We start from the raw sequence: 24101 nt of genomic DNA, 5'->3' as shown, positions 1-24101 counted from the left end.
CACTATTTCGTCTGGAAAAGTGGTAGAATCAGTAGTCCATCGGACTGCTGATAGGGCTAGTTCTTGTTCATGCATGGTGCTAAGCTCACTATAGCCTATTCGTGATTTCAGAATGTGATCGGTAGCTTGGAATACTTGTTCGAGGGAACACTGTTCTGGTACTGGAGTGGGAACAGTTTTCTTGTAGTCTGGACGTGAATGTCTGTCGGAAAGTCTAGTTCGACCTACATACGCTATTCTGGAAGCATTCTCGTTGTCTACCTCTTCCGTAGAAGAGTCATTTTCTTTCTCGGTTGCTTGAATTGCTTCTCGTTTCTCATGTAACTTTATTATTTCTTTACGGATTTTCTTGTACATACTCTCTATACTGTTCTGTGTCTTGTGTCTTCCCTCGGCTATATGGTCACTCCACCTGGTCAGGACTTTCATTTCTTCTGGATCTTTCTCTGGATAGTCTTGTTCTCTTATTAAACAGTTAATTAAAAACTTTAAAATCATGAGCTGAATCTCGACTTTTCTTTGAACCATGGTGTCGCCAATACTTTCTGGATCTCTTCCTGTACGGATAAAATGATATATTCTGTCTAAATAACCTTTCATATTCGGCAGGGTGTCCAAATACTCGGTCACCCGTCTTACACGCAATGAATACAGGACCATATCATCATCGCCTGGGACTGGATCATAACGGCATTCGGTAAGGGCTCGCTTGATATCTGCGACTGACTGAACTTTGGGCGAACGCTGTAACGCTCGTTCATGTAGCTCGAGTAACGTTAGACGTTTGTGTTGAGGCGGAGTTCCAGGAGGACTTCCCCCTGTGGCCCCTTGACTAGAATCTTCAACAGGTATTGTACGTGCTGGGAGAGTGACTGGTAAAACTGGTACGTGTACTGTGGGCTGGACCGGGGGTACCGTAACAGGTGCTGCAACGGGTGCCCCGGTAGCTGGAGGTACAGGAATTACATTATTTACAGGAGCAGGCGGGACAGGATTTGCATATTCTGGGACTGTATCGTCCAAGTAGGACGAGAGAAAAATATCAGCTGCGGTCGGTTTATGACGTAGCTTAGTCGGAACTAATGATGGCGGAAAATTACTGGATGCTTCCGTGGTTGCTTTTGGCAAGCCCTCGGCAAGAAGAGGATACATACCCTTAATAAGGGCATTTCTCTGTCTGTCTGACTGTTCGGTTTTAACTCGTTCACCTATTTCAATTAATTCCCTTTCTTGGGCTTTCTCTGAGGATTCTCTACTTAATTCTGTTTTTCTGAATTCTTTTTCGGTTCTTTTATGAGATTCTTTGCGCCATAACTCGATGGCATCTTTCTGGGACTGTCTGGCTTTCTTTTTCCATAACGCTTCTTCTACTCGCATGATGCACTCGGCATCCCATGTGCCTGATACAGGCCATCTATATTTCTCTTCGAGATGTCTGGTATAATCAGACCATAAGTCTAGATATATTATGGCACTTAAGCCATGCTTGTGATACATAAAATGACCTGGGCTGTCCCTGGGCGGGACAGGGACTGCTTCCTCGAGCAGCCCTTTTCTGGTTTTTAACTGACGTAATTTAGAGAACAGAGGCATTCTTTAGGCTGGAATCTGGACACAATACAATACAGGATAAACACAATAATAACTGGAAAAACAAATCATTCATACCATGACATTATAAACACATTAAATAACATTCAAAATAACAGTTCGGACAGAATATTACCTGGAATACTGAGAACAGAAAACATGAATTTCTCGAGAGCAGAACTTACTAGAATTACTAGATGCACTGCTAAAACAGTACGAAACTTACCGGTCTCATAAAGAGACACGTCAGGACCCGCATCCACCTAGGTGAACACTTCGTGTTGGATCTGTGTACCCAAACCCACGGACCAGAGACAAATTAATTGACCCTGTCTAGATACTACCCCAGCAACGGTACTCACCGGGCAGCAAGAACGGAAGGCCTCGGACTGGACTGGACTGCTACGACGACGGACTACGAACTTCGGACTTCAGTTACAGGTGGGCCTCCGGATACCTCGGACCTTGTACTCTCGGCTTGGGCTCTGGTCGGGACTCGCCGCGTTCCACACCGCCTCGTCTGGATGCTGGACCGCAACCTCCGTCTCCTCCGTGGACCTGAGGGATACTTGAAGCAGAAATATCTGCCGGTGCGCAGGATGGTTCCGTCACGGCTGCAGAGGGTCAGGGGGCTTGCGTGGCTTCGCCGGCGCGTGGGGAAAGGGCAAGTCCCTATTCGGGCGCCATTATGTGGTAAATAAATAATTAAATACCGGTTCTATTTTTCAGGATACTCATATAACAGATAGCTCAATAAATAAGAGTCAGGATTCGAGGTATCTTGAGTCACAGGCTTTAATCAGGCATAAAAGGACAGGAACAGGACAGCCTGCATGGGAATAGAATGGCAGCTGCCGGGGGCAGGGTCTGGAATGGCTAGCAACTTTTAATAACAGTACACAATATATATATACTAGAACAATTGCATTACATTCAATACAGTAGGCGTAGCAGTGGGCGTTTCTTGTAGCAGTCGCGAAAGATAAGGCAGAAAGTGGGTGTAACAAGAGGCGTGTACATAGACATGTGGTATGAACGTCACAGAAGTGTCATGAATGGGGCGGAAACATGGAGGGGGCTACCTGAGCAGCTGGGACCTCTAACCTAGTGGTGCGCGCAAACGGGCAATGACGTGTTACCAGGGAGAACTGGGGGCTATGACTTCTGCGCTAGAAGAGGAGACTAAAGTCTGGAGTGTCAGAGCGACATGTACCTAAGGCATATCTGGTATCTGGTGTTTGGAGAACATGTTGATAGAATCCAAAAGTTATCAGGGCAAAGGCTACTTGACTCTAAGACTGGTGCATGCATTATTCTACATGTATTGCGTGTGCGAGGAATATTCTATGAATATTAATACAGTAATTCTCTTACATGGAGACAGAAAGGCTAGACCATGACGGAAACTATTGATGCGATTCAGTAGCTTAGGAATGCAGAGAAGGAGAGCTGGACTGATAACTGGAAGCATAACATACTCTTGGCAGACTGGGAGGCAGAGCCAGGCCGAGCCGGGCACTGTGAGGCAGGAAGTAAGTGAAGGGTCAGGGATGCAGGTGGGGGCTGTATCGCTCCTCGGAGAGGGTTCAGGAGACAGGAGCTGAATCTGGTGTCCGGGCCCTTTTGAGGCCTAGGAACGGGGACTTTTACTGAATTAACGTGCATACTGTAAAACGTGGCAACATAGGTTTACATAGGCCTAATATTCGTTGCTTTCACGAGACCTGGAAACTGGCATACTAGAGTTGGACACAACTGTAATTGCGTCTTTAATTGATCATAGGGGGATACATATGCATATTAATCATGCACATATAACATAGGATGGGGAACACGTAGGGACACAGAACATGGCAAAATTTACTTTTCCACATTAGCCCCAACTCTTTTAAACATCTTTACCGCCGACCTTGACAAGTGCATCGCGGAGACACAAAGTGACCCGCCAAAGCTAGCTCAATACAAAATAAGGAGCTTACAGTATGCCGACGACATTGTTCTCTGCAGCCAGACCCCATTGGGTCTTCAACGTCCATCACAAGACTGCATGATTAAGCGAATGGCTTGCAAATGAACTACAATAAAACAAAGATCGTGTGCTTCTCATTTTGGCAAGGGCGACAACCCTTCAAATGGCACATCGCGGGCAATACCATAGAGTCAAGTAACTCGTACAAGTATCTGGGGGTAGTGGTCGACTCAAGTTGGTCACTTAAAACTCACCAACTGCATAGAACAGCGCAGTCAAATAAACTACGGTTTGCTCTAAAGTTACTGAAAACAAAACTGAAATGCCCATCGAACCTGTACCTCTTGAAAGTGATTGAGGCAAAGTTTCTACCTTCCCTTACGTATGGTTCGGAGCTATTCAGAGGCAAAGATGCAAACTTCTTGAACTTACAACAGTCAAATCTGTTCAAATACATCTTTCACATACCAAGGTTTGTATCACAAGCGCAAATACGCCTGGAATTCGGGCTTTCAAACCAGCATCAAGTTAGGCAAGCCGGGATACTAAAAATGTGCTGGAAATTAAGGGCAGCAAGTGAGGACACGCTGATGGGCCATTGCTGGCGTGAAATTAATAACCGAACAAATGCAAAAAACGTATGGAAAACATCCTTGGAAGACGCACTAACACAACTCAACATGCGAGAGGCATGGAATACAAACCTCACCTTCACGGCATTCAAAAAAATAGCCAACAGTATAGCAAAACAAAAATCCAGGATTGTCGACAAAGCTGCCCTCGCAAAGAAAAAACATGGGTGGACGGTGCTAGCCACGTTTGAGAGAAGTGCCCCACAACCATACCTAGTCAATTATATAACACCGTCCACACAACAAATGCTTCTACGCATACGCCTGGGCACCTACATCACAAAGGATCAGACCCCAGCATGGAAGCAAACATGGCCAACATCGCTATGCAGACTATGTGGCCGTTCTGAAGAAACACTGATTCACATCCTGTGCATTTGTCCATCATTGGCTAGTCTGAGACGTTACTATCTAATACAAATATTCCGTTTCTATCAAATCAGAACATGCAGGCCTGCCGTTATGTTAGCACTGAACAGTTTCCAGTTGCAAACGGCCTGTAGGGCCTCCAAATTCTTACAGAAGGCGAGCCTCCTAATCCAGAAAACTGAGTAAATGGTGCGGACTTAGTCCGAAGGACTGACATGTTAGGAGACGCTCAGGCCGCAGACAACGTAACACTGTTTTAAAAAAAAAAAAGAACTTGTTTTTTAAAGAGCGCAAATGCATTTTAACCAAGGCTAGTTCGTATACTATTTTGTACTCAATTTTGTAAATGTTTTAATTAACCATATGCAATAAAATATTACTCCTTACTCCTCACCTTGTGGTTTCCTGCTCTCTAATGTCAAACAAACTGTCATACAATAGTGAATAATCAAAAAATTATTGTCTTGTTGTTAATATGGCAAATTATATTTATATAAAATCTGGAAGAGATTGGATTTAGTACTTCCTATCTGAGACTGAGAGCAGGTACATTTTGATCCAGGTTTCGGGTCACGGAATAGAGAGTTTGACCCGCACTGGGAGTGTGGATGTATGGTGTGTGAGTGTGTGCAACTAGTTTTTGGCCAAATTTGTGAGGTACGTATGCTAGTGTATATTGTATAGGTATAGGTGTCTGTTGTTTAAGTATTGGATCTGATGTATATAGCTTGTGTATTTATATTATATGTATTTATATGCACAAACAATGTGTTTTGTTGAAAAATAATTGAGAGCTAACAAGTGAAATAAACCATTTAATGGTGCAATAAAAAAAGTGGATCTTTGTTTTATTCGTAAGATCAATTTAAGAAGTATTGTTTAGTGTAGTTCAGTACTGGCTACTGTTTCGTTCTTTAGTTATATAGACTCAGTCTTACTGAGTAGAGTCAAGGCCCTTTGTTGTTTTCTTGATAATAAACAATATGGCACTTCTTACATCACTTTCAATCAATTGTGCATGATCCTATGCTGGCCATGTGTGGGACCTGGTTATATTGGTAGGCCTTGGTACCGTGATTAAGTACACGCACTCAAGTTCGAAGTGTCAGGGATACTCCGTGTTTCCGAAGTTCTTCGTATGAAGCCTTCATTTTTTCGGGACTGAAAGAGATCCTAATTGGCAAACACACTACCACAGGAAAGAAGTCCCCCCCTCGTGGCCTGCAAGGCGCCGAAAGAGGAAGGGAATAGGAAGATCAATACATCTCGGGTCGGGCCCATGCCTTCTCCGGCCGATGGCGGCCGGCCGTTCTTTGCCACGGCTCCAGGAACGGGTCCCTTGGTTCATCCTGGGGACAGGCCTTGGCGCGTGGTGTCGCCTCCGGACTATTCGCGTAATGGTTCTCCACCCCAGGCCGTCACCGACAGTTTTTGTAGACTTTCTGACGCCCAAAAACCCTACTAGAAAGCAGCCCAAAGTAGCCCAACATTGCTACTTTGGGGAAGGAGGGACAGGAACGGCATCAAGCAGACGGCGAAACGTATTGTGGGTTTGTTGCTGCAGCCGTTTGCCATGTGAATAGTTGTTTAATATATTTTTGTTCAAATAAAAACGTTTTAACCTGTTACTTTGCTATCGTGTTGTATGTTTCTAATATTTGCCTAGGGTTTGTCGTTAATTGGGCGGGGTGTTTCGGTGGAGCCGAGTTGTCTCGCAGTCATCATGACGTTGAGTTCGGCTTTCCTCACTAGTTTCATATTTTCCTGAGGGGTTGTTCCTAATGCTTCCATTTCAGTGAGGTTGAAAACAGATCTCATCAGTGGCCTACTGATTTTACTCGATTCCTTTTGTTTTTCCTAACGATTTTTATGTTCTTTTATTTGCTAGCACGATACAGCGGCTAATCCGCATTTTTCTTTATATATGTCCTTTTTATTAGGGGTGTCCTCCGGTGGAGCCAGATGGTCTACCTCTAATAAATGGTCCGGGCTGAACCAACTACTGAGCAATGGGGAGAAGATAGGCATGACGGGTTACAACGGGGACAAAAGTCAGCACTACCTATCCTTCACTACTTTGCGGAGACTAGGTAGAATATTTCTATTCTTCAGTATTCGCAAATAGGGAATACCCAAAGAGAGAACCAATTCCAAACAGTCAAGTTCGGGCAAACAATCAATCAATCAAATGAGGAATAAAATAGGCGCGACGGGTTACAACGGGGGCAAAAGCCTGCGCTACCTACCCCTCTCTATCTGCAAAGAGAGAGGTCTTCCTGTTCCTCTCTGTTTGTAGGCAGAGAAGATCCTTTCCAAGAACCAATTCCGAACGCTCAATGTTCGGTCAAACAATCAATCAGTGGGGGATAAAAATAGGCACGACGGATTACAACGGGGGCAAAGGCCTGCGTTACCTATCCTTCACTATCTGCAAAGACTAAACAGAGTATGGCGACTCGGTGATTGTTTGCAAATAGAGAATGATCCAAAGAGAACCAATTCCAAAACAATAAATGTTTGGATAACAATCAATCAAATGGAGAGGGAAGTAGGCGCGACGGGTTACAACGGGGGCAAAGGCCTGCGCTACCCACCCTTCACTATCTGCAAAGGGAGAATACTCCTATCCTTCCCCGTTTGTAGACAGAGAATCTCTCAGGACAAAACAATCGAATGCGTAATACTAGTATTTTCCAATGACAATCAAACAATCAATTCGCAATTTGTCGTGTTTACACGACCTTACCCGGACCGTATGGACAGTTTCTCGTCTTCCGTTTCCAGCGCCCGATCGTCCTCTATTCTCCGTAGTTGCTGTGGCACTCCTGATGGTTCCCAGTCAGGACCGTAGATCACTCGAGAGAGGTCTGTTCGGAACCAGTGAAGTTCGGATGATCGGCTGCCAGACAAGGGTCTATCGGGCAGGAGCTCTTCCCGATCGTTGCAGTCGTTCACTCTGTCGTTGGGACCTCTCTCACTGGATCCACGTGTCGCTGATGGGCCCCACGTTGGGCGCCAATTGATGAAAAAGGGTTCAGGTAGATCAGGTCGTTTTACCCCTTTTCTAAGTTTGCCCGGCGTTAGCCGCTTCTCACCCAACTCATGATTACCAAATAAAGAGGCAGGCGCTGGAGACTGGAAGGCAGGAAACAGGAGTTTATTTCCGACGGAACAGAACACGTCAAATCAGACAACAGGGTATCTCCTCGAGGTGCTCTCCTTAGTTTCTCTATGGCCCCGTCTTTTATACACAGGTTTATGATGTACAAACATTCCTAACTGTAATAAAGATACTTTGAAGTACAAAAAGGCATGCGTGGGATCCCAGCTTCGGGCCTATTCCCATACTGGTCTCTCTGACGTTGTTTTCCCCTCCCCAATGTAACATGCGATTGTAATCTGCAGCCGGACGTCCCAACAGGACACGAGGCCGAGAGGGGGGGGTGGTCAGATCTATGGTTGGGCAGGCGATAAGATCACATTTTGCTCTGCGGGGCCGGAAGGGGTACATCCACGAGACCTAGTTTTATGATATGGGACTGGGTCGAGAGGCCAGGTGTAGCCGGGAGGGGGTCGGTCATCAGAAGAGAGGAAGGGTGTTCCTGGGAGGAATGCAGGGGTGTCGGTCGGATCTCGGGGTGTGAAGGCCTTAATTAATCACTGCTCCTCCGGTGTGAGGCGAAGTCCTACTGTAGGGAGCAATAAACTGCATCTGTTGGACTAGGTGATGGCCTGGGATCAGGCCGGGCAATCGGGCAGGGAGGAAGAGGTTTACCAGAAGGGCTTGTTCTATGGGTAGAATGAGAGAGCGTGGGGGCAGGGGTTCAGCACGGAGTGGTGCGTTCATGGCCCGAACAGGAGAGACCGGGGGCTGTCGGGGGGGGGGAGGGGGGAGAGAGAGAGAGAGAGAGAGAGAGAGAGAGAGAGAGAGACTATTGGCAGTGGGCAGAGAGGTCATGGCACACAAAATGGCTACTATCTATGTTCGTGATGGGGCCTAAAAGGGGGCAAGATGGCGGGGCCACTGCGCCGTGACTTTCGCTTTTACTTCAACAGTAGTGAGGGTGAACACAAATGAACGCCGCTTATGTACATATACATTGTCATTTTCCACAGCTATGCCAATGCTTGTTTAAGACTGTGCCCTGAGGGAGCCGATGGGGTAGTGTGTGTTGTCAATGGGGGCAGGTAGATTGGGCAGAGTGCAGTTGGGTAGTCTGTGAACAGAGGGGGGATTGTTCAAGTAGAAGGCACAGGGAGCCGATTTGGGAGTCATTGAGATGGGAACAGTGTGAGAGCAGAAGGGGCAAGGGGCATAGTGGAAGTGTGAGAACAGTAGGGAGGTTGTGTGCATAGAAAGGGCAGTGTGTAAGCAGAAGGTACAGTTGTTGAGCAGAAGGAGCAGCGCGCAAATTGGGCAGTGTGTAAGAAGAAGGGTCAGGGAGCAGAGGGAGTAAAGGAGGAGAACAGGGACCAGTATGAGCAGAATAGCCAGGAAACGGCGTATGGGATGGGTCAGCGAGTCAGCAGAGGAAGCAATGTGTGAGCAGAACTGGGAGGGAGCAAAGTATCAACAAAGGAGGTCGTGTGTAGACATAAAGGATAGGGGCGTGATGCTGTGGTAATCGTTATATGTGAGTATACAGGTAGTTTGTGGGCTGAGAGTGCAGTGACAGGCAATAGATTTTCTAACTGTATATCCAGGGCTTTAAGTGGGCCGGGTCCTGCCGGTGTGGAGACTGTTCACTATCAGAGTCTTCATTTTTGTCCTCACCATTAGGGTGAAAAAAGATCTTAACTCGGCAGCTGTATATCTCTTCACTGCCTGTGATGCAACTTCAAAGACACTCGTTATAGTTCTTGCAGTCTCATCCTTTCAGAATTTATACAGTTTCAATATTATAATATACAACAAAGCCATTGTTGTTGCTAATTTATCTTATGAAACTAACAACCATTGACAAAGCCAATAGTCCTGGCTTTTTGTAGGTGTTACTTTTTGTAGTCTATATCTGGATGCAATTACAAGCAGCAAAATACTAGTCGTCTGGTACACTATGCCAAGCACAGATTTTCGGCATATGTGTTTTGTAGCTGCGCCCTTAATTACATCGACCACGCACGCCCCTTTGAGAGACCCCCCCCCCCCGGTTTTTTGATCCCACATAAACCCGTGTATATTCATAAGGGTTTATTGTATTTAAAAATAACCTTGCCATTCCTAAAATGGATCAGATTTAACACATTTCAAGTGGATAAACCTGTCCCCCTCTGACCCAATCAATAATTTTATGCACTCCGCTACCAATGCCTATTTTTTAAATGCGTGCTTGCCATGTGGGGTATTTTCCCTTTTGCGGATCATCGGCCCTGTGCGACACTTTACACCAAGCCTGCAATCCCGAAATACAGAAAAAGTGCTCTCTTCTAACAAAGCCTATCGGTTGACCTACAGAAAGTTATTTCCACCAACAGCTGAGAGTCAACTGCTTGGAGCTTTAACCAGGCAGGGGGAGCAGGGCAGCAGGAGTTGATTGGACAGAGCACAGGGACGGAGAGAGGCCTCGAAGGTAAAGAGAGATCTGGAGAGAAAGAAAAGGCGACTGTAATAAAGATGAATCTTCAAAGTAAAGATAAAATGTAGTAGTTATTTATACGGTCATATATACTCCGCATCAACTAACCAGACCTCAGTCTTCTAAGTCCAGAAAGTCAAAATCCTCTACACATTCTATGTTGCATAACATCACATTTTGTGATGTCAATGGTTCTAAGAAGAAAGTTCTGAAACAACCACTAGGCAAATACAACAGGGACGCAGGCCTAGATCGAAGTGAGCACCACTTAAGGATGAGATCTCAACTGCCTCATGGTGTCTAGTTTCTATCTCATTAAACTGCAGGGCAAGAGCACATACCTTACCGTTAATGCCACAGTAGGCATGTAGAGCACACGCTAGACAAAAACACTGCCCAACCACAGGAAGGCTACGAACAAGCGGTCTTAGTGGGCAGGATCTGAGTAGCATGAAGTGCCATACCTTTTTTATTTAAGAAAAACCATTACCCTACTTGTGAAAAAGGCAAAAATCCCAGGAGGTTAATTCTGAGAGATGACAAGCGTGCGAGTGCCACGCGCAAGGGGAGGGGGGCCTGCGCGATTCACTTGCGTGAGCGAGCGGCTGGCACTGCGATAATTGATAACATATGGTGCCGCTGACTCCCGCAAGTGAAGCGCCAAACGTGCACTCGTTGCCATTGAAGGCAATGGAACGCGTGCACGTTTTTGGCTGAATAGCCAAAGCGACGGCTGAAGGTCTTTTTGCCTATGCAGCGCGCAAGTGTCGCAAAATGCAACTCTTTGTAAACTTTTGGGCAACTTTGTTTGGACATTTACCAAAAGCGTACTTCATGTATTCAACATAAGCATGGTTACCACCTGATGAATTTATCTGTATGTAATTATGAGGGATTTACCGGTGGGGACGACTTGCTCTTCAGCAGAGGCATATTCCTGCATGGAGAACATCCTGCAAGTCGATGAGTGCACATTCCACCGAGGCAAACTGGCCTTCTTTCTTACAGATCCTGTATATTGAACAACCATGAATTCCCTACGGGGCATGCAGTGTAAACAAAACGAATTATTTGCTTTTCTTGTTAATCATAAATAATGAATGTTTCACAAAATATGGACACCTCTTTTAGCCTACATCTGATCCCTGTGCTGTGAGCCAGCAACTGCAGTGCAGAATTGCTCGGTATAGCCACTTCCCACTCTTCATAATGTAAACAAAGCAACCTCAGCCCTTAACCTAAACAATCCAGTCTCAAGTGCTAGCCACTGCAAATTCCCACAAGCAGCACTTTCAATCTTTCCCCCTAAAACCCCTACCTCTCCTCCACCCGATACAAAGTTGTGCTTTAAAAAATACCAACAATGTATCTCCACAAGCAGTCTTTCCCAGCTGTTCACACCCCCCCCCCTACAAATAAAATAAACCTTACTCTTCCCCAATGCATTTTAAAGCAAAACTATTCTTCAAACCCAAAAAATAAGCCCCAAACTGAAAGCCTTCCCAATAGAATGGAATTGTTTCCTAATTTCGCCAACCAAGATTATTCTAGTTTCTCATGGTTCCCGAGTCAAATCAGCCCTCACTGTCAAACCATTATTATTTTTCCGGTTTTACATAGCGAAAACTCGACCCGAAGGAGTTTTAGTGCTTCAAATGAGCTCCAGCTACATTACACAAGTTCATATTGGTTTCTTTTACACTGTGAATAGAACAAGATCACAGGATGTTGAGCTGATGTGGAGACTCGAACCTGGTTTCCCAGTTCCGAAGTTGCCGACTCAACAGCAATCTAAGGCCCAGAGAGATCACTGGATAATATAGCCAAGTGATACAGACTGTGCCCCACACTCAGCTGACATATGAAGACAAGTATTCAACTCGACATAATTCAACACAACGCCACACAATTAAGTGCCACACAAATGCACACCGCATAATTCAACTGCACAACACATTTCAACATCTTATAATTCCACTCCACACAATTTAACTGCACATCATTTCACTGAATGCCATATAATGACAATGCAACAAATTCTACTCCACAAATTTCCACTCCACATAATACCACTCAGAGTAACATAATCCCATTACACTCCACGCAACACAATCCAACTCCCTTTCATTCCCTCTTTCTCACACTCTACTAGTCTATCGAGAGTTCATTCACCACATCATGCACAAACTACCTATCAATCTTACATTCTCTCTGTTTTATAAAACTCTCAGCCTTATCTATTCACCATACCACATATTTCAAATACACTACACACCACACAATTCCACAACTAACAATTTCAATTCAAACCACATCATTCCACTCCAAACAAAAAACATGAATAAAAATATAATTTACAATGCCAATAGCTCTAACATTCACAAATGCGAGACCGATTGCATTGTAAATGCTTGTTCTAATATGCAGTCTATAGCTCATATACAAACTCTTAGATTTTGTGACTTAGTGTACATGCTGTAGGAAGCTCAGTTTAAGCAGACCGCACATGGACATGTACGTTGTTGCTGGCGATGTTCATAATAGGGTCCTTGTCATTGTTTCAGGGGTCTTCTACAGGCATGCTTTCCAGACCATTATCATGTACTACTAAGAACAGGACTGTTAGTACAGTGCTTTCCAAAAGGACGTTGCTTCTAGAGGTGTGCACAGTGATCTTTGTTTCCACCTGAATTTTCCCAAATCAAAGCTCTGTCCAGCTCTCAGAGAAGAAGGATGGCATCATGGTACTGCCTCTTGCTCTGGACTAAGACCCTGCGCATAGTTCAGCTGTGAAACTCCTGGCCAGTACACAGGAATATGCAATTGGCTGAATACGTATGAGGTGAGCCATGCTCCCAGAATGGGCATGGAAGAAAGTCCAGGGACCTTGTGGAAGGTCAAACGGCCATACGAGTAGTTTGCCATGGCTCAAGAGGGTTATAGCAGGAGCATCCAACGCAGAAAAGTACTTCAAGGTAGAACCTGTAGTTTTTATTGCTATGATACCAAAGCAGCACCTGTGCAGCAAAATCTAGTCATTTACGGTTTCTACTGAAAAGAAATATTCCCTTCTCTGGCATTTTATCACTTATACTTGGTTTTTACCTGAAAACCGAAAATCCTAAATAGGTTATGTTCATTATTATTCTAAAGTGCTCAATTATCTGAGGGTGTCTTGGAGCTAGCTTTTATGGCAGTGCAGAAGAACGTGGGGAGAGGAAAGTAAGAGACTTTATAGCATTGAATAACCATGTTTTCAGAGCTTTTCTGAACACTTGAAGATTGGGGGACTCCTTGATGTACAATGGCGGAGCATTCAAAGCTTTAGTTGCCCCACAGCACATAACTTCTGCCTCCACAAGTCTGAACCTGGGGACAACTGCAAATTTGGCTGAAGCCGAGCATTAGGGTTGTGCCTGGAGTGTACCATTTAAAGCAGTGTTGTAAATAAAATCTGTGCCTAAGTCATGTAGTGCTTTATAGGCGATGAAAAGTGCTATAAAGGTGATTCTCTGTCTAATAGGGAGCCAATGCAGTTTGTTTTCAAATACATTTGGACACAGAATTATATTTTGGAATCTTCAGAAGAAGTTTGTCGCCTTTTACAGTTTGTTCAGTAGGTATTGGTATGCGGTGAGAAACAGACCAAGTAGAAGAGGTACCCACATTGACTTGGCTCGGTCTATCATCTATTAAAACTCCGAGAATACAGGTTTTACTAACCGGTATGGAAAGAGAGCCCATTTCCTGCAGCCACCAAGTTGGGGTCCAAAAAGAGGTCGGAGTCTCCAAACAGTAAAACTTCGACCTTTCCTGAATTGAGTTTTAAGCAGTTCTTATTCATCCATGTGTTGACTGCCTGCATGCAGTTACAAAATATAGGGCTTGTGCCGGTGTGGTTGGCCAGGAGAGGACACTTTTGCTGTTGCCTGCGTAGGATGTAAGGGAGAATCCAAAGGATTTGATCAGGTCAGCCAGAGGGGTGAGGTACACATTAAATAGCTTCTATAATTGCCACCTTACAAACATTTCCCTCAATTATTCTAAAACTTTATTAGCTTCTATGCATGATGTTTTTATTCTCATGCTGCAAAAACTAGTTGAGTAGATGAGCATTTTAGCATGACTGGAAGGTGGTACAATCAGTATAATTATTCAATTAAATATATTTTAGACCATTTCAGTCACTGAAATGAAAATGTGTTAGGAGTCTTATTTTGTTGCTTTCAATTTACACATGCACATCATATCTATATTGTAACATTACAAAGTTAGTTAACCTTCCAAACAATGTTAAACGTTTATGCTCACTGACTTTGTGGAACCGGAGACCCTCAAACAGCTTGTGAGCTGCATGATACACCATGGCACTGTTCAGTATTATCTCTTTATACTCCTGCTTGCAAGCAAAGTCGATGACAGCCCTACACAAAGCTTTGCCAATTCCACACCCTCTGAAGATCTTCAGCACTGCCAGGCGCTTGAGAACTAGCCGTGGCCGGCCATCTGAGGTCTCCATTGGATATGCTCCAATCATACCACAGACTTTTCCACCTACCTCAGCGACCCAAAAACAGGCTCCTTTAGTCTGAATATAAGAAACATGAATGTCTAACAGGTCCTCTTGCAATGACTGCTGGATGTATTGATGGATCAGAAAAGTCAATAAGAGACGGTAGGAGTACAGAGCAAGAACAACAAGACTGGCAGAAACAAGAATGGATTTGGACAATATGAAGAGCAGCGAGAAAAGACCAAACAGTTTTAGATGGGTCTGTGGACGCTTGAGAACATGGACAAAGGTAGCCGGAACCACTTCAGGTCTCACAAGGGTGAAAACATGGCGCACTGCCTCATAGTCTCTGTGTTCATATTTGCGAATGCAGAAGTTGACCATGGTTATCTTCTCATATTATGATCCTAAAAAAAAAAAAGAGAAAAGTAGCCTATAAATGACATATATATTAAAATGAGAAATATATTAAATTCTCAACTAAATTTGGAAGTAAATTACATTTTATTTATTGAGCACAAAATTGTTTAAGAGTCTAAGATCTGCTGATATGTGAACTCTACCTTGGCAAGGTAACGTTTAGGAGTTTGGTGTACAATATATAATGTAATGCAAGTTACTTTGTCAGTGTGTTTAGTAACAGAAGTTTTCTTTCCGTCTCAAACACCAACAAGACTGAAAGAAAACTGCTGCTACTATGCACACTGAGCGAAAGCAAGTTGAATTACATTATGCACCAACTTGTGGGAACACTTATTTTTTGCCTTGCAAAAGTTCATTGGCCCACTGGTACGCAGAGAAACACGTGTCCGTGATTCCTAAAAACCTGTAGTCATCAAGACTGAGTCAAGGTAATAATTTGTGGTTCTTTGTTTTTTAAGTAGCAAAATTAACATTATTTATTTTGGGTTTAAAGACTCTGAAATAGATTTTAAGCAGAATGCCATTTATGTTAACTCTAATCCACAACGTTTTGTTATTCTCTGGAATTATGGGTCACCTTCAGAAGTGTATTTTGCACCACAAGACCAACAATTTATAGATATGGACAATTCCCATATAATCTCCAACAAACTGGTGAGTCAAAAGTGTTAGATGACCTTGAGGAAAATTGAATTTTGCCTTGTCATATGTGCCTACGTGTTCCCCATCCTATGTTATATGTGCATGATCGATATGCATATATCCTCCTATGATCGATTAAAAACGCAATCATAGTTGTGTCCAACTCTAGTATGCCAGTTTCCAGTTCTCGTGAAAGCAACGAGGATTAGGCCTATGTTGCCACGTTTTACAGTGTGCACGTTAATTCACCGCATTGTCCCCGTTTCTAGGCCTCAAAAGGGCCCGGACACCAGATTCAAGCTCCAGTCTCCTGAACCCACTACGAGGAGCGATGCAGCCCCCACCTGCATCCCTGACCCTTCACTTACTTCCTGCCAAGCAGCGCGGTGCCCGGCCTGGCTCTGCCTGCCTGTCTGCCAAGAGTATGTTATGCTTCTAGTTATCAGTCCAGCTTTCCTTCTCCGCATTCCTAAGCTACTGAACCGCATAAACAGTTTCAGCTATAGTCTAGTCTTTCTGTCTCCATGTAAGAGAGTTACTGTATTAGTATCCATAGAAGATTCATAGCACACGCAATACATGTAGAATATATGCATGCACCAGCCTTAGTGTCAAGTAGCCTTTGCCCTGATAACTTTTAGATTCTATCAACATGTACTCCAAACACGAGATACCAGATATGATATAGGTACATGTCGTCCTGACACCGCAGACTTTAGTCTCCTCTTCTAGTGTAGAAATCATAGCCCCCAGTTCTCCTCGGTAACACGTCATTGCCCGTTTGCGCGCACCACTAGGTTAAAGGTCCCAGCTGCTCAGGTAGCCCCCTCCATGTTTCCGCCCATTCATGACACTTTTGTGACGTTCTCATCATATGTCGACGTGCACGCCTTCTTTTCACGCCCATGTCTTCTTATCTTACGCTTGTCACTAGTTACGCCTACTGTATGTAATGTAATTGAAATGTCTTACTATATATATATGTTGAACTGTTAATGAAGCGTTGCAGCTGCCTCTCCATTTTATTTCAGGCTGTCCCAATCCAGTCCCTTCCCTTTTGCCTGAATAAAGCCTGTTCAACTCGGATACATCGTATCCTGCCTCTTATTTATTGAGCTATCTGTTATTGTTAATATATTCAAAAATAGTACCGGTATTTAATTATTTATTTACCACATAATGGCGCCCGAATAGGGAGGGGGCCCCTTCCTCACGCGCTGGCGATGTTACGCAGGTCCCCTGACCCTCTGCAGCCGTGACGGAACAATACCGTGCACGTGCAGATATTTCTGCTTCAAGTCTCCCTCAGGCCCACGGAGGAGACGGAGACTGCGGTCCGGCATCCAGACGAAGCGGTGTGGAATGCGGTTCGTCCCGACCAGAGCCCAAGCCGAGAGTACAAGGTCCGAAGTATCCGGAGGCCCACCTGTTTCTGAAGTCCGAAGTTCGTAGTCAGACGTCGCAGCAGTCCAGTCTAGTCCGAGGCCTTCCAGTTTCTGCTTCCCGGTGAGTACCGTTGCGGGGGAAGCATCTAGACAGGATCATTAGTTTGTTCCTGGTCCGTTGGGTTTGGGTACACAGATCCAGTCCGAAGTATTCACCTAGGTGGATACGGTATGACGTGTCTCTTTATGGGACCGGTATGTTCTGTACTGTTTTAGCAGTGCATCCAGTAATTCTAGTAAGTCCATTCTCGAGAAATCCAAGTATTTGTGTTTTCAGTGTATCAGGTAGTATTCTGTTCGAACTGTTATTAATGTGTTTTTATGTCGTGGTATGAGTGATTTGTTTGCCATTGCATTACTGTGATTATTGTGTATTGTGTTCGCAAGTAAAATCCTGAAAATGCCTCTGTTCTCGAAATTACGTCAGTTAAAGACCAGAAAAGGGTTACTCGAAGAAGCAGTTCCTGTCCCCCCTAGGGACAGTCCTGGACATTTTATGTATCACAAGCATGGCTTAGATGCCATATTATATCTAGACTTATGGGCGGATTATACTAAAGATCTTGAAGAGAAATATAGATGGCCTGTATCAGGTACATGGGATGCCGAGTGCATCATGAGAGTAGAAGAAGCATTATGGAAAAAGAAAGCCAGACAGTCCCAGAAAGATGCCATCGAGTTATGGCGCAAAGAATCTCATAAAGGAACCGAAAAAAAATTCAGAAAAACAGAATTAAGTAGGGAATCCTCAGAAAAAGCCCAAGAAAGGGAATTAATCGAAGAAGGTGAACGAGTTAGAGCAGAACAGTCAGACGGACAGAGGAATGCCCTTATTAAAGGCATGTATCCTCTTCTTGCCGAGGGCTTGCCAAAAGCAACCCCGGAAGCACCCTGTAATTTACCGCCACCATTGGTCCCGATTAAACTACGTCATAAACCGACCGCAGCTGACATTTTTCTTTCGTCCTACTTGGACGACACAGTCCCAGCATATGCAAATCATGTTCCGCCTATTCCGCCTGCTCACCCACAGCCTCCCGTTAATAATGTAATTCCTGTTCCTCCAGCGGCTGGTCCCGTGGGTCAAGTTAATGTTACAGTACCCCCGGACCTGCCCAAGGTAAATGTACCCGCTTTTCCAGTTACCTTACCAGCACGTACAGTATTCACCGACGATTCTAGTTTAGGAGCAGCGGGGGAAAGTGCTCCCAGCACCCCGCCCCAAGCAAGACGACTGACGCTGCATGACGTAGCGTTACAGCGTACGCCAAAAGTGGCGACGTATACAGATCTCAAGCGATTTCTTACTGATTGTATGTATGATCCAGTCCCAGGTGAAGATCAAATGATCTTATATTCAGTACGTTTAAGACGGGTGGCCAGCTTTTTGATCACCCTGCCCGATATGAAGGAACATCTAAACAGAATATATCGTTTTATCCGTACAGGAGAGAATCCAGGAAGTATTCACGAAGCTATGTCACAGAGGAAAGCCGAGGTTCAACTTATGATTTTAAAGTTCTTGATTAACTGTTTAATAAGAGAGCAAGATTATCCAGATAAAGACCAAGACGAGATGAAAGTCCTGACCAGGTGGAGTGACAATATAGCCGAGGGAAAACACAAGACACAAGGTAGTGTAGAGAGTATGTACAAGAAAATTCGTAAGGAAATAATACGTATACACCAGAAAGAGGAAGCAAAGAGAGCAACCGAGAAAGAGAGTGACTCCTCTAGTGAAGAGGTAGACAGCGAGAATCCCTCCAGAATAGCGTATGTAGGTAGAACTAGACTTTCCGACCGACATTCACGCCTAGATTACAAGAAAACTTTTCCTCCTCCAGCACCAGAACAGTGTTCTCTTGAGCAAGTATTCCAAGCCACCGATCAAATTCTGAAATCACGAATAGGTTATAGCGAGCTTAGTACAATGCATGAACAAGAACTAGCCCGATCAGCAGTCCGATGGACTAGTGATTCTACCACGTTTCCAGATGAAATAGTGGCCCAAACGTTTCTGAAACTGCCCCCAGCCGAGCAACGTCTGGTGGGTATGTATATGATCCAGCACCTCATTACACTGTATGAGGAACAGCATTCTGATCCAGGTCCTTTACATGATGTATTGAACGAGTTACTCCAAAACAGATGGAAAGGTCTAGGTACCGATTTAATTAGTGTCATATTAGAACAGCGCCACAAATACCGAACTTTCCTGAATCCACATTTTGTTTCCGTCTCACCCACAGAAAGAAAATCATTCTACATAGACAGACAGAATCCGTTACGGGAAGTGCATCCAGTTAAGGGAGAAGATGGTAGTCTAGAACGAGTATTTGTTTACACCCCTATCACGAAAATAGAACTCTTGGAAATGAAAAAGTTAATTCCCTGTCATGATAAAGATCCAGCAGGGTTCCACCGTGAATTAAAGGACATGCTCCGTATGGGAGAATACACGTATCCTGATATCATTAAAATGTTAAAGGTCCTGTTGACTGCGGGCATATATGAAAAATTAAAAGAAAAAGAATGGGAGGTGGGAGAGAAAAAGATAGATTGGACAGCATTAGAAACTGAAGATAATACACGAGTTCCAGGTACCGGTCTTGGGGATAAAGCTAAAGCTTTGCCCGAATTGTTAATACAAGTTTTGCCAAGATTACTAGCCACGAAAAAGGAAGATTGGGATGCCATCTCAGCCTGTAAACAGAAACAAGACGAAGATACTAGTGATTTTTATTCTAGATTTGAGAAATGTTTCATTATTAATAGTGGTCTGAAAACGAGTAGTGAGTCGTATCCCCATCTTTTTGTTACCAAACTAGTCGAGAATTCAAGTCCACAAGTTAAAAATCGAGTATTGAAAGTCGAAAGTACCTGGCAAGCTAATACTCCGTCACAGATGCTCCAGATGCTCCAGTATCACCAGAACAGAATCAGGGAAGAGCAGGAACACGAAAGGAGACGTATGAAAGATACGAAAATGAAAGTACTAGTTGCACAGTCTGTTCCGCAAGACAGTCAGAAGAGGGGTCCGAATCAAGCCAGTCATCCTGCAGCTCCCGTTAAAGGGAGATGTAATTACTGTAAACAGCCAGGTCATTATATAAACGAATGTGCAGTTCTGAAACACAACATAGCTACTGGTAAAACGAAAGAAAGACCACGTCCGCCTAGACAGGAACAAGTCTCACAGAATTCCCAGCCACCACAGAATGCACAACAGACAGTTACAGTACCGCAGCCTATAGCTGCCACACAACACGTTACACAGCAGATGTACCAGTACGCACAGTCAGAGTATCCAGATTATCAGCCATATTCATGAAACAGCCTAGAGAGGGAGGTAGGCTTGCCTCTCATCGAGATTCCTGTAGATCAAGAGGGTCCCTATGTACACAGTCAAGTATTAGGGAAAGACTGAAAGTTTCTGATTGATACAGGGGCAAGTAGGACTACCATCAGTCATGACGAGGTTCCAGGGGCTCCGCTCTCAGGCTCTAGAAATGTTTCCCTTGGATTTTCAGGAAAGCCTATTGTTAATGATATATCGAAACCAGTTACTCTAGGAGTTGGTCCATTGTCCCGAACTACAGACTTGTTACTCACGAAATCATGTCCAGAGAATTTATTAGGCATCAAAACTTTGAAAGAATTAGGAGCAGTAATATGCTGCTCCCCAGAAGGGGTGCGACTGTTCCTGCGTGATTTTAAAGGTCATTATGTATCACGTGATTTTGATCCAAGATTATTGAATGTACCGCAGCATTTATGGGCGCAAGGTCCAACTGATGTAGGTTGAATGCATATCACACCCCATCGTGTCACTCTGAAGAAAGGTGTTGTATTACCACGAATCCGACAGTACAAATTGCCACCTGAGGCTGTAGCAGCCTTATCCAAGATTATTGATGAGCTTATTGTTCAAGGCGTGGTTGTAGAAACTGACTCCAATGTATGTAATTCTCCTATCATTCCGATTCTGAAACGTACTGATCCAAATGCACCTCCAGTTTATCGATTAGTGATTGACCTTCGAGAACTTAATAAATGTATCATACCCCAGTACCCAGTGGTCCCAGATATTTCTTCCCTATTGACAGCCATTGATTCTGAAGCCACATTCTTTACAGTTATCGATCTCAAGAACACATTTTTTAGTGTCCCCATTCATCCAGACAGCCAGTTCCTTTTCGGATTCTGTTTAAATGGAAGAAGCTATAAATTCACACGAGCTCCTCAAGGTTTCACAGAAAGTCCTAGCATTTACAGTCAAGCACTTAAAAGACAACTAGACAATATTCACATGCCAACTGACACTGCCCTGCTCCAGTATGTCGATGATCTATTGATCACAGCCCGTTCTGAACGTGACTGCGAACGTGCGTCACTTACAGTTCTGTATTTCCTGGCCGAGATGGGGCACAAGGTGTCCCCTTCCAAATTGCAATTCTGTGTCCAGCAAGTGGTCTACTTAGGACACTTACTGTCCAAGAGGGGTAGGCAGTTGACACCTGACCGTATCCAGTTAATAGCACATCTTCCACAACCCAAGACACAGAAAGAGGTACGAGCTTTTATCGGCCTCACTTCTTACTGCAGACAATGGATTCCTCAGTACGCATTTCTAGCCAAACCACTGATACAGTTAACGACACAGGAGGCAGCCGTATTGACTGTCCTCCCTTGGACCCAAGAACATACACTTGTTTTTAATGAATTAAAGAAAGCTTTATGCCAAGCACCTGTCCTAGCAACACCGAACTACAGTAAGCCTTTCACACTTTTTGTCACTGAACGTGATGGTACTGCATTATCTGTTCTCACACAAGATCAAGCAGGACAATACAAGCCCTGTGCTTATTTTTCTAGCACATTAGATCCGGTGGCCCAGGCGCTGCCTGCGTGCCTCAAGTCAGTTGCAGCCACAGCACTAGCTATCAGGCAAAGTGATTCCATAGTGTTAGGACATTCCCTGACAGTAGAAGTTCCACACTCCGTGGAAGTTCTTTTAAACCGAACACAGACTCAGCACTTGACAATTGCACGTTTAACAGGTTATGAACTGACACTGTTCCAGCCACACATAGAAATCAGACGCTGCAACATTTTAAATCCAGCTACGCTGTTACCGTCAGTTACCTCAAATCCTGCCACACATGACTGTGTGGAAGTTGTTAACACCATGACAAAGCCAAGACAAGACTTGACAGACATTGCATTACCTGATCCTGACCTGACACTTTATGTGGATGGTTCATGTATGAGAACAAGTACAGGAGAACTAGTAGCCGCGTATGCAGTGACTACTGAAACCGAAGTTATAGAAACACATCGTATTGACACCCTGTCTGCTCAAGCAGCAGAGCTTGTCGCTCTGACCCAAGCCTGCATACGTGCCAAGAACCTGAAAGTTAATATATACACAGATTCACGTTATGCATTCGGAGTCGTACACGACTTTGGAGTGCTCTGGCAAGAAAGAGGTTTTATGACTTCTCATGGAACCAAGATTCAGCATGGCCCCCTCATTCAAGCTCTGTTAGATGCAATACATTTTCCGACAGCTATCGCCATCATGAAGTGCAAGGCACATACGAAAGCCACTGATATCATTTCCCAGGGTAACGATCTAGCAGATCGAACAGCCAAGCTTACAGCTCAGACTCCAGACATTCCCGTTAACACGACACAGACACTCACTCCAGATCAGACTACTTGTATGACAGTTAAGGACCCTACACAAGATGTAATAGATATACAGTTACATGCTACTCCCGATGAAATCAAGAAATGGTCCGAACAAGGAGGGGTCCAGACAGATCAAGGATGGTTGACGAAGGGAAAAGCCACCTGGTTTCTCCCCGACTCTATGGTTCAAGTCATTATTAACACCGCACATAGTCCAGCACACTTAGGAGAAAAAGCCATGTTAGACAGCATTCAGAACATCTGGTTCAACAAGCATTTACGAGCAGCAGCCAAGCAGAAAGTACGTACCTGCATGATCTGTTGTCAGTTCAATCCAGGTAAAGGTGTCCCGGTGGAACAAGGTGGTTTCCATCCTCCTGACCACCCTTTTGAAGTCCTCCAGATGGATTATATTCAGATGGAGCGATGTCGAGGTTTCAAGTATGTCCTCGTAACTGTATGCGCTTTGTCCAGGTGGACAGAAGCATATGCAGTTCCAGATTACACAGCCGCGACCACTGCCAGGCAGTTGGTTCGTGAGTATTTTCCCCGCTATGGATTACCTAGGGTCGTGTATTCAGATAACGGCCAGCCACTCTCATCCGAGCTCATGAAACAAGTATCCCTTCTGTTAGGGTACCAGTGGAAGTTCCATTGTGTACGACATCCTGAAGCAGCCGGTCTCGTAGAGAGACATAACCAGACTCTGAAAATCCGAATTGCTAAAGTATGTGCAGAGAAAGGCGTAGATTGGATGGTAGCACTGCCAGTCGCCCTTTTTTATATGAGAATGGTTGCTCATTCCCGTTCAGGTCTATCTCCGTATGAGATAGTGTTTGGTCGTCCCCCAAATATGTGGGGTACACCTAGACCACGTACAATTACAGATGTTGACAGTAATATGCTGACAGATTACCTTGCCTCCTTGATGTCTGCACTACAATCTTGTCGTTCACAGGTTGCCGCTGCATTTCCAGACAACACCGAAGTGAAACCGCAAGAGGTCGTTCCGGGGGATTTCGTACTGATCCGCAATTTTGATCGTTCAAGTCCGCTGGAGCCTCGCTGGAAGGAGCCCCGCCTTGTTCTCCTCACCACCCGGACAGCAGTGAAAGTCGAAAACAGAAAAGGGTGGCTACATGTGAGCCACGTAAAGAAGTTTCATGGACTCAAAGCAAAGAATTTTCCCAAGGACTGCCCCGTTCTCAAGGACTGCCCAGACACTGAATCTAAACTTCCCCTGTTAGA

The 24101-nt window shown here is 44.5% G+C and overlaps 1 long non-coding RNA gene across 1 annotated transcript in view; it reads right to left on the bottom strand.

Moving 5' to 3' along the window:
- Window positions 1–14170: 14170 nt before the first annotated feature.
- LOC144819235 (uncharacterized) overlaps window positions 14171–24101 on the bottom strand; it is a 58129-nt gene continuing 48198 nt past the window's right edge. Inside the window, exon 2 of the long non-coding RNA XR_013607240.1 lies at window positions 14171–15056. This is a non-coding gene — a long non-coding RNA (uncharacterized LOC144819235). The remainder of the gene's footprint in view (window positions 15057–24101) is intronic.

This window comes from Lissotriton helveticus, chromosome 2_1, assembly GCF_964261635.1.
Source record: "Lissotriton helveticus chromosome 2_1, aLisHel1.1, whole genome shotgun sequence".
Taxonomy (NCBI): domain Eukaryota; kingdom Metazoa; phylum Chordata; class Amphibia; order Caudata; family Salamandridae; genus Lissotriton; species Lissotriton helveticus.
The sequence above is the reverse complement of the archived record's forward strand: the minus strand, read 5'-3'. Positions and strand labels throughout refer to the sequence as shown.